Genomic DNA, 11,119 nt, shown 5'->3' with positions numbered 1-11,119 from the left:
ATTGGGCAGTCGCTTGTAGGGAATAAAAATACTTACCGTCAGAATTGAATTGCTTGATCTGTGGAATCTTTATCGTAGTTGGATTCCCGCGAACAAATAATGTCATCAAAACCGATTAGCGAACAATATTAAACCGAATCCAACCCGTTTTGGAGCGCTCAAACGTGATGAAATTCCGCGGATTGATGAAATTTACGTAAATAAGGCGGAGACTGACTGTTTCCAAAACAAAGTTCATTCCGATATTCTGATTGACAGTTGCAAAGTTCATCTATTCATTTGCTCTTCTGGAGACGGAAGAGAAAAACATAGAAGAGATGTTAAAGAGGGCCGGTATGATATTTACTATTTTTACCCAGAGTAAAAAGTGGAAAATCAAAGATCATCTAGCTTATTATATTTAAAAATCAAGGCAATACTTTTCTTCAACCCGGTCGGAGGGGTATTGTAACCGATGGTTTCAGATATTTAAGCATTGGCTCCACCAAATGCGGGTATTTGTGTGATCTCCTTTATACGCCACTGGTCCAATGGGTTAGGTGCTGCCATCTATGTATGAGGTCACGGGAATTCATTTTCGAAGCATTTTAAGGTGAACCGGATACAGAAATCTCAGTTCATAAAATGTAATATGATTCTCGATATGGATGATAGAGGGATTGTCAGAATAATGATGTAAACAGAGATTTATAGAAAAAGGGACTTCTTGCTATCTCAACCAAACTAATTCCTTCTTTCTGGCTCAAGACTTCGAAGAAGTTAGAAGTGCGCGGCGCGTGTTATAATTCGAGGTAGTGAAAGTTGAAAAATAAGTGTGCTTTTTTAGTAATTTTCTGTTCTAAATCTTTTAGATTATTGGTCCTTAAAAGTATTACGATTGTTAAAAATAAAACTAGTTGTTAGTAGTGAAATTAAAAATAAAGGTAAACTAAATGTTAATTGTAAAAGCTAAAAACATAACCTAAAAGTTAGTATGACATATAGGGTACTGTGTGACTGACGGAAACAATTTGCCTTCTGAGAGAACGGTGTGCAATAAAACCCAGCGGAAAAAGGTAATTTACCAGGATGCTTGAAAAACCTTCGAATGGTATTTTGTCAGGTTACTAATACTGACCTGAATAGGCCAAACACGGCCTTTTTCCGTTTATTTAGGCCCAAATCCACAGACCAGGCGGCCCACGTGGACAAATCTTCCCGACGGGACCTTCCCATTTTCCCAGATTCCCCTGAGCCAGAAATCTACCCTGCTTGTTCTCCATTGGAGGCAAATGCAGAAGAGGGGTCTTCGACATTACAAGGAGAGTCCAATGCTATACCTCGAGACCAGTGTCGGTCAGTAGTTTGTCCAGCGGTAGTATTCGACGCCATTGTGGAAGACGCCATCTTGTTCCGGACCACTAAAGAAATCCCGAGAATTCCCATCTGGCGAAACGGATAATCGAATCAGCTTTCCATCCATTCGACTTTCCGGGCGGCAAGCCGAGCCAGAGGTTCCTCATCAATAACTAAAGGAACAACCCATTACTTCGACCTGGCACGATCTGACACGCCAGTAGGGCGGGCGATATCGACGATCGCCAATACCATTCAGTGGTTCCCCAGCAGCTCCATAAGTCAGTCCACGACCCACAGTAATCCGGAAAAAGCCAAATTGTGTATCAGAAGTTATGATAGGAAAATTCGTGATCACGGAAGTATAACAAAACTAGGTAACAATAGTTCAAATAAATAATGTTTGTCAGCATGTTGTATTACCCCAGAAAAGCCTAGTTATCTTTGGAGATAGAAATTAGAATTTCTTGAAAGGCACACAATTTGCTAAATATCGTCCTTAATTCGATGCAAACTTCGTTAAGAGATAGTTTCTCACCCCTCGCTTCTTGACGTCTTCCAAAAGTTCGAAAACGTTCGATTGTGATAGCTATTCAGTTCCAACCCTAGTAAATGAACACCCTTTAAGTTCATTCAAAAATTATGTTGCGTTTATGCTGAGTTTGCATGTATACTGAACTGTCAACAATTTCGCATAAAACGACCCTGGGAGTTTCCTAGCCACGTTTGGAACTAGGAACGTTATAAAGGAGTTATAAATTCCAATCGGATCCCAGATTCGACGGGTAGAAATTTTTCAAACGCTCAAATTTCGAAACCGGTTACCGGTCGAGCAATTCATACCCACCACAATTCACAAACAAATTTTGCCGCTCGTCAACGGGTAGCAAGCACTTCAGTAAATTCCAATTTTTCCAATGTACCTACGTATGCAAACATCGCTGCTGGTAGACCAAATTTCTCTTCTCAAAATGAGGTTTATACCCATGTCCCAACGGTAAATAACGGTCATGTTGCCGATTCAGGTAGCATGACGGCTTCTGATTTTGATTTTTAACTGAACAATTGCATCACATGATTGATGCAATGTTCAAAGCAAATACCATTCCTGAAGCTGTTCAGGTTGGTATAAAGTACACACAAAAATTGTTATCGGACTCCGTTTCAATGGATCCAAATAATTGTGTGAAAGTTCTAAATTGAATGCCCGCTCTCTAAAGGGTAAGGAAGATGAATTATTCAACTTCCTTTCAGTTCATAATGTGCATATTGCCATTATAACTGAAACGTATTTAAAACCAGGACTCTCCATTAAAAGAGATCCAAACTATTTTATCTACAGAAATGATCGTCTTGACAGCGCCTGTGGTGGGGTCGCCATTGTCATTAATAGACGTATCAAACATAAATTATTTTCTTCGTTTGAAACCAAAGTTTTTGAAACCTTGGGAGTTTCTGTTGAAACAAATTTTCCTTCATTGCAGCCTACTTGCCTTTTCAATGCAATGGGCAGCAAAAGAATTTGTTGAAAGCTGATCTTCAAATTCTGACTCGCAACAAATCAAAATTCTTCGTAATTGGTGACTTCAATGCCAAACACCGTTCATGGAATAATGCTCAAAGCAATTCCAATGGTAAAATTTTATTTGAAGATTGTTCTGCGGGATATTATACTATTCAATATCCCAATGGACCAACTTGTTTTTCTTCCAGTCGAAATCCTTCTACAATTGATTTAGTTTTAACGGATTCAAGTCAGCTGTGTGGCCAATTGGTAACTCATGCTGACTTTGACTTGATCACCTTCCTGTGACATTTGAAATCTCACAAGAAGCCATTTATAATCCAATCAGCTCTACTTTTAATTATCATAGAGCTGATTGGGATTCTCTCAAAACGTATATCGATAGGAATTTTGATGTTGATATTCCTCTCGATACCAAAAGTGATATTGATAATGCTCTCGTATCTTTGACAAATTTAATTGTCGAAGCCAGAGGCATTGCAATTCCGAAATGTGAAGTTAAATTCAACTCCATTATTATTGACGACGATCTTCAGCTACTGATCCGTCTTAAAAATGTGAGAAGAAGGCAATACCAAAGAACTCGCGATCCCGCGTTGAAAGTTATTTGGCGAGATTTGCAAATTGAAATTAAAAAACGTTTCGCTATTCTGAGAAATACCAACTTTGAGAATAATGTCTCGAAGTTGGATCCCAGTTCGAAACCCTTTTGGAAATTAACAAAAAATCTTAAAAAACCTCAAAAGCCAATTCCAGCGCTTAAAGAGGGAAATAAAATTTTATTAACAAATGGCGAAAAGGCTCAAAAACTTGCTCAGCAGTTCGAGAGTGCCCATAATTTTAGTCTAGGTCTCACTAGTCCAATTGAGGATCAGGTTACACGGAGCTTCGAAGACATTCTCAATCAAGAGAATGTTTTGACCCTTCGTTGGGAAACCAATTTGGATGAAGTGAGATCTATTACTAGAAAATTTAAAATATGAAAGCCCTGGGTGATGATGGTATTTTCTACATACTTATCAAAAACATCCTGAGTGCTCCTTATCCTTTTGGTTAATTTATTTAACAAATGTTTTCAATTGGCATACTTTCCAGATAAATGGAAAAACGCCAAAGTTGTTCCAATTTTGAAGCCGGACAAAAATCCAGCTGAGGCTTCTCGTCGCTCAATCAGTTTGCTTTCTTCAATAAGCAAACTGTTTGAAAGATTATTTTAAATAGAATGATGGTTCATATTAATGACAATTCTATTTTTGCTGATGAGCAATTTGGTTTTCGCCATGGACATTCAACCACTCATCAGTTATTAAGAGTTACGAACTTAATTCGGCTCAACAAATCTGAAGGATATTTGACTGGAGTTGCTCTTCTTGATATAGAGAAAGCATTTGACAGTGTTTGGCATGAAGGTTTGATTGTAAAATTGATGAATTTTAATTTTCCTCTGTACATCATTAAACTGATCCAAAATTATTTATCAGATCGCTCGCTGCAGGTAAACTATCAGAATACTAAATCTGATAGATTACCTGTAAGGGCTGGTGTCCCCCAAGGCAGCATACTGGGGCCCATATTGTATAACATTTTTACTTCTGACTTACCTGATTTACCACCAGGGTGTCAAAAATCTTTGTTTGCAGATGCCACGGGCCTTTCAGCCAAAGGGCGAAGCCTTCGTGTCATTTGTAGTAGATTGCAAAAAGTTTGGATATTTTCTCCACTTACTTGCAAAAATGGAAAATTTCCCTGAATGCTTCCAAAACTCAGCTTATAATTTTCCCACATAAGCCGAGAGCTTCTTATTTGAAACCTTCTAGCAGACATATTGTCACTATGAATGGGGTTCCAATTAATTGGTCTAGCGAAGCTAAATATTTAGGACTTCTGCTAGATCAAAAATTAACTTTTAAAAATCACATTGAAGGCCTTCAAGCCAAATGTAACAAATATATTAAGTGCCTATATCCACTTATAAACAGAAAATCAAAACTTTGTCTTAAGAACAAACTTTTGATTTACAAACAAATTTTAGACCTGCCATGTTGTATGCTGTGCCAATATGGGCTAGTTGCTGCAATACCAGAAAGAAGGCACTCCAGAGGATTCAAAATAAAATTTTGAAAATGATTCTGAAGTTGCCTCCGTGGTATAGTACCAATGAACTTCATAGAATTTCTAATATTGAGACATTGCAACAAATGTCCAACAAAATAATTTCCAATTTTAGACAAAAATCGTTGCAATCTTCTATTGCAACGATTAACTCCTTGTACCCTTAGTATAAAATAGGTTAAGTTTAGTTTAAGTTGAAAACATTGTAATTCCTACATGGTTCAATTCAACCAGAGGAAAAAATTCTAACTGCCAGAGGCAATTGTAATGTATTAATAATAACTAAAAGCGTAACATAGCAAATAAGGATGATAGTGTTAATAAAACACGGAACACCTAGTCTAAGAGATGAATGCATGTATTAGATAATTAGCAAATAAAATTAGTTAAAAAAAAAAAAAACTATCATATTTTCGGTACTCATACGGTACTCATTTCAAGTTCAAGATTCCTAACACTATCAATTCTTCTTTTGAACGAACCACTATTACATGTAAAATCAAAACAATGGGAAAACTTATTGAACGCGGCACAAACTTTATAAATAGGATCGCTTTTTCCATAGTTTGTACGTCTAAAAGGCAATGCAAGAGTGTTGAAAGAGCGAAGGGAACGAGAGGGAGCCGAAAAATTAATATTGCTTAAAATACTAGGTGCATCAATTTCTCCTAGTATAATCTTTGCAGCGAAAATAGCTTCAGATTTTGTCAGATTCAGATTTCAGATTTGATTGCAATTATGAAATAATAATTTTCCATAAGATAATCGTTTATCCTGAACGTTAAGCCAGTAATTAATATTCAGATATACGAGATGCTCAAGGTACTCCAAAACGTTCTCAAGTTTAGCCCACGATATCTACCAGATCAATCAAGACATTTGCAATGTCCTCATCATCGGTATATACCCAATCCGATGCAATAAGCATATGATTCTAATTTCCATTAACATGAGATCTAAAGAGACAAGGTAAACAAAATTATCTTGAGTCAACATCAAGTTGCACAATGACAATAAGGTTTGTTCGCCAACTTTTATTGTAGGGTCTTAGAAACACTGGGTTCACGGACTTGAATGATTTAGTAGTTCAAACATCACGACTTCCAGAACGGTTTGTATAACCTAAAAAGTCTGTAGTAGCTTATATAAATAATAATTGAAGTCATATCAACCCAATGGACCTACTGGGATATTATATCATACATCATTCATAAGTTGGTTAATTGGATAAATCAAATGATCCGAACTCCAAAATAATAATTGGTCTATAATATATTCATTCCTCTATGAGTCGCTTATGAAAGAACCATTGACTGAAGCATATTCGAGATGTAGGAAAATTATTCGAAAGAACCATCAGATTGACCGAGAAAATATTTTTAGTATGGCATCATTGGCTTCCACAAGTGGATATCAAATTAAAATTTCAATGAAGAATTAGATATTTTGGGAGATGAGCCAGAAATTTTCCATAATAAAATAGGAAATTCCTAATAAAGAAATCAGAGCATGAGTATTAAATAAATATAGAATTACTACAAATAATGCAAAATTTCCATAAATAGTTGAAAACTTTCCACAAAACAATAATAAATTAGAACTTGTAAAAGCAAAAATTGCAATTATGAAATAATAATTTTCCATAATTAAAATGTTCCACGAAAAAAATACAAAATTTTCATGAATAAATCAATATTAGCAAAGAACAATTACAAAATTTTTCACAAAATGAATATTTTTTCAAAAAAAAAAAAAAATATTTTTCCACAATATCTCTATATAATAAAAATGAGTTGAGATATCCTTCTTGACGATTTAACTCACGAACGAGTTGACCGATTTGCAAGATTTTTCCATAACCGATTTGATTTGGGATCCGCAAGGTTTGTATGTGCAAACATTTAACGGGGAAATGTCATTAAAATACAATTTTGGGTCAGCTGTTGAGGAAAACAAAACAAACGCACGGAAATTTATCTAGAGTGCGGTGCTGCAAATAATTCATTGTGACATTTGCAACACCTGGGCAATGCTGGGCTTCTTTCACATCAATAAAGAGCAATAAAAATAAGATAATTTACATTAAAAACATACTAAAAATTGATTGCTTTGACATTGATAACATTTTCCATGAACTTCAAACGCTTTTAAAGAAGGGGTAATCTATGAAAATTGTTTTTTTTATATTCTTTAACGGAAAATTTACTTTTTTTTCAATGCTCTTTATTGATTTTTCGTGGAAAGGTTTTAGTTTTTGGTAAAAAAATATTTATTTTGTGGAAAATTTTGAAATTATTTATTGCTAATATTGATTTATTTATGAAATGTTTGTATTTTTCCGTGGAATATTTTGATTTCTTTATTTTTTTTCTATTTGCACTTTTTGGTTTAAAAAGTATTAATTTATTTTCGTTTTGTGGAAAATTCTTAATTGTTTATGGAAATTTTGCATTATTTGTAGAAAACTTAATATCTTTTTTTATTTTTTTAGGCTGAGTTTTTATTTTAGTCGATATCGTATCTTAGAACATCGACTCATGGATGTAATAAATGAAATCGCATCGGCTCAATGGACCTGCTTGTATGCTTAGCAATTCACGGATACATCGTTCAGGACTTGGTTCAAAACTCCGTAATATCATGTCTTATGATAACATAGATATTTGTGAATATATTTTCAGCTTAGGACATTTTGTTTCTTGACCTGATTTTTGATACTTTCGAGGATATGTACTTCAGAGCAGTTTGGCCTGTAACACCCGAAAAAATACGACTTTTCAGTTCTTTCTATACTAGTTTTGGCAAGATCGAGTGGAAAACCCTAAATATGTACGTTAAATCCATGAAAAAAAGCGTCCGGAAAGGGCAAAATACCAAAATATAACAATAAATTCTAGAATACCAGAAGGAACCCAAAGATATTAAAGACTGTAGATTTAAAATGAAAACTTGCATTTTAAGCCAAAACAGTATAATTCAGGCAAAGGAATATAAAGGACATTGTGTTACGGTTCTGATTAGAATCATAGAATCTTGTATGCCCTTAGAAAAACCTATTAATATTGGAAGGTAAACTAATTTGATGATTCTGAGAACAATACTGGACAGGGATGCTACTCAAAAGAATCAACAGTAGGAGGTTTGATTTGCATCTATAAGATTAAATATTAATTTTGTGATTCTCTGATAAACTTTTTGTTGTAAGAGTTCAGTTCAGATGCTTCGCTGAGGTTAATATATCTTAAGAATTTCCAGTACCTCCAGAGCTACGAAAGGTCCCAAATACTCTTAGGAATCTATAAGGATATTCAGTGATAAACTTTATAATTATTTAAAAAATCACTAATAAAGAAATAAAAAAAATAAAAAATATAGGGGTATTTTGGGAATTTCCCTCGAAATTTTTATAACGTGTCCACATTTTTTTTGTATCCTCCTGATGCATTGAAGGTGTGCGAGTTCTAGATATCCTAATACCTGATAAACATTACAACATGATAACATCATCAAAATGTTCGAATTCAGGAAAATTTATAATTTCCATGCTGGGTTTAGTTTGATTTTGAATAAGTTGAAATTGTCCATCTTCAAAATTGATCAGATTAACCATATGTTTTAGTTATATAAGGTTTTTTTATATATATATTTTTTGTACTTGAAACAAAACCACGTGGTCATAGGGAGGGGGTCTGCCAAATGACCACAATAAATCACATGGGGGGAGGGGGGTTAAAAATTTTCAAAGAATGATTTCTTCTCCTTGTAAACGCCACCAATATGGCCTTTGAAAGATTTATGTTTAATCCTTCTTTTTCACATCATAGTGTGATGAAATTAGGGCAATTTGCATTCGGTTAGAAATAACACAGTATTTTCCTCTCAACAATATAGCTATATCATCCGCGAAGCCAACTATTTCGAAGCTTCGAGCCTCCAGTTGTTTGAGAAGATCATCAACGATTAAAGACCACAATAGAGGTGATAGTACGCCTCCTTGGGGACACCCTTTTACTGCTCTTACACTTATTGATGAGCTTCCAAGGTTGGCTGATATTTCTCATTTTGATAACATCTCGCCAATCCAATCAACAATACATACATCGAAACCTCGTTTCAACATAGCATTCTTCATTGAACTGTGAGATGTGTTATCAAATGCTCCTTCAATGTCAAGGAACGCTGCAAGTGAGATTTCTTTAGCTTCAAAAGATCTTTCCAACTTTGTAACTAGCTTTTGAAGCGCTGTTACTGAAGATTTTCCCTCCTGATACGCGAACTTTTTTTTATCTTTATTTAAGTGATTTTATATACGCGAACTGATTTCTGCTTAGAGGAGTTTTTCTTAAATAGGATGATTTTATATGCTCATCTATAAGTTTTTCCATTATTCTTAATATGATGGACGATAAGCTAATTGGTCTGAAGGATTTTGGGGATGATTTATCCTTCGTATTAGCTTTTTACCCTTAGTTAGTTATAGTTTTCTAGAAATCAAAGAGGGCGTTTTGGCCAGGTGCGACGCATTATACAGTCTTACCCTGTCACCACACTGACTTAGTGACACCATCACTTGAAGTAGATTTGAAATTGAATTCTGACGTTCATGAACTATCATAAGACGAGTTTAATACTATTCCAATTAATTCTACCACGTTGTATTGCTTTACAGATACGTATTTCGTCCTCAGCTGTAAGGCCATTTTCAGTGTCTCATACTTTACTCAACCTTCAAAGTTCATTTTTTTATTGCGATTAGTCATCGGCGTGGCAAAATTACGATCGGCGGCGCACAGACCAAAAATCGTCGTCGGCAGCGGCGTGGGTACCGGCGGCGGCGCACAGGTCTAGACTGTACCCTTTTGATATTATATTGAAGCCCATTTCTCGTTATTGCAAAAATAGCATGGGCCGCCACTCGTTGAAAAACTCGATTTTTTTCCGCACTCGTAGTATTTATGCAACTTGGCAAGCCTCGTAGGACAAACGTACAATCCGTGCTGAAAAAATCAGCTTTTTGCATCTCCTAGAATGTGGTGGGAAAAACCTTTGGGATAGGATCATAAAATGAATGATGTCCAGTATTTATGTTTATTTACAAACTAGTTTTAAAGCTCTAAACGTTCTATGTGTACAGATCTTGACACGACATTGTAAAAAAAACAATTGAAGACACAAGAAATAAAAATAGAACGCCGCATTCTTTCCATGGTCATGCAAAAACCAACTACCTTCCTACACTTACAATCGATACACCCCTAAGGTAAGGCTTTTGATCGAATAAGCACATTCCATTCTATATGGCAGCTGTCTACATCGAATACTTTCTAATCATTACAATCGATTGCTGTGTTCACCTCCCTTAAATCTGATTGATCTACTCAGCACAAAATTCCAAGGAAAACGTGTTAGTAATAAATGAAAGCAAATAAACCCTCAAAATCAACTGTGAAATACCATCACAGGAAATTATGGTTCCCACTTGTGGTGCAGGCAGGTACAATGAAGGAGAAAAAAGTTCAGTTCGTTGAGCTAAAAACGCAAGGCAGGCACACAACAAGCAAGTAGAAAAGCAAACGTATATAAACGCTGCAGAGCGTTGAGTGAACGAGTACATAAGTGCTTGAACGGCTGAGGCAATAAATAAGAACCGTCGTCGTCGTCGTCGTCACAAACGTACCACAAGGCAAGTACATAAGTGAAGCTATTTTTGTTTATAACAAAACGGCTCGCTGTGTTCGCTGCATGGCTTGCTGTGCCAGCTCGACGTTTAGTTTGGAGTGAATGAAATTTTCATTTTGCAAAATTCAGTGCCGTTTTGCAAATTTCGATGCGTTATTTTTCCAAATTGACTCATTTCATTTATCACCTATTTGTGGCATGTGCTGTATGCAACAGCAAGCCAACGTCTAAAAATAAATCAACCAGAAATGAGATAAGCCGTTCGGCTTCGCTGGGCATAGTTGATCGTCGTGTCCGTGCTGTTTGTGGAGGCCACGTCAATAAAGAATGACGACGAGTGTTGAAAGTTTTGTTGAATAATGACTAGAAATATGAACTTTTTTGTACAGGAAACTGCCATTTCTATCAACCGGTAATGTTAAATATGTATACACTCAAAGAACAGTACATAGGCTTATCGATGTAAAT

The 11,119-nt window shown here is 35.5% G+C and overlaps 1 long non-coding RNA gene across 1 annotated transcript; it reads left to right on the top strand.

Moving 5' to 3' along the window:
* Positions 1-798: 798 nt before the first annotated feature.
* LOC134223926 (uncharacterized) lies at positions 799-1,258 on the top strand. The gene is made up of 3 exons (XR_009982777.1): positions 799-923; positions 985-1,055; positions 1,126-1,258. It is a non-coding gene; the product is annotated as an uncharacterized LOC134223926 (long non-coding RNA).
* Positions 1,259-11,119: the final 9,861 nt, after the last annotated feature.

This window comes from Armigeres subalbatus, chromosome 3 (assembly GCF_024139115.2).
Source record: "Armigeres subalbatus isolate Guangzhou_Male chromosome 3, GZ_Asu_2, whole genome shotgun sequence".
In the NCBI taxonomy this organism is placed as follows: Eukaryota; Metazoa; Arthropoda; class Insecta; order Diptera; family Culicidae; genus Armigeres; species Armigeres subalbatus.
The sequence above is the reverse complement of the archived record's forward strand: the minus strand, read 5'-3'. Positions and strand labels throughout refer to the sequence as shown.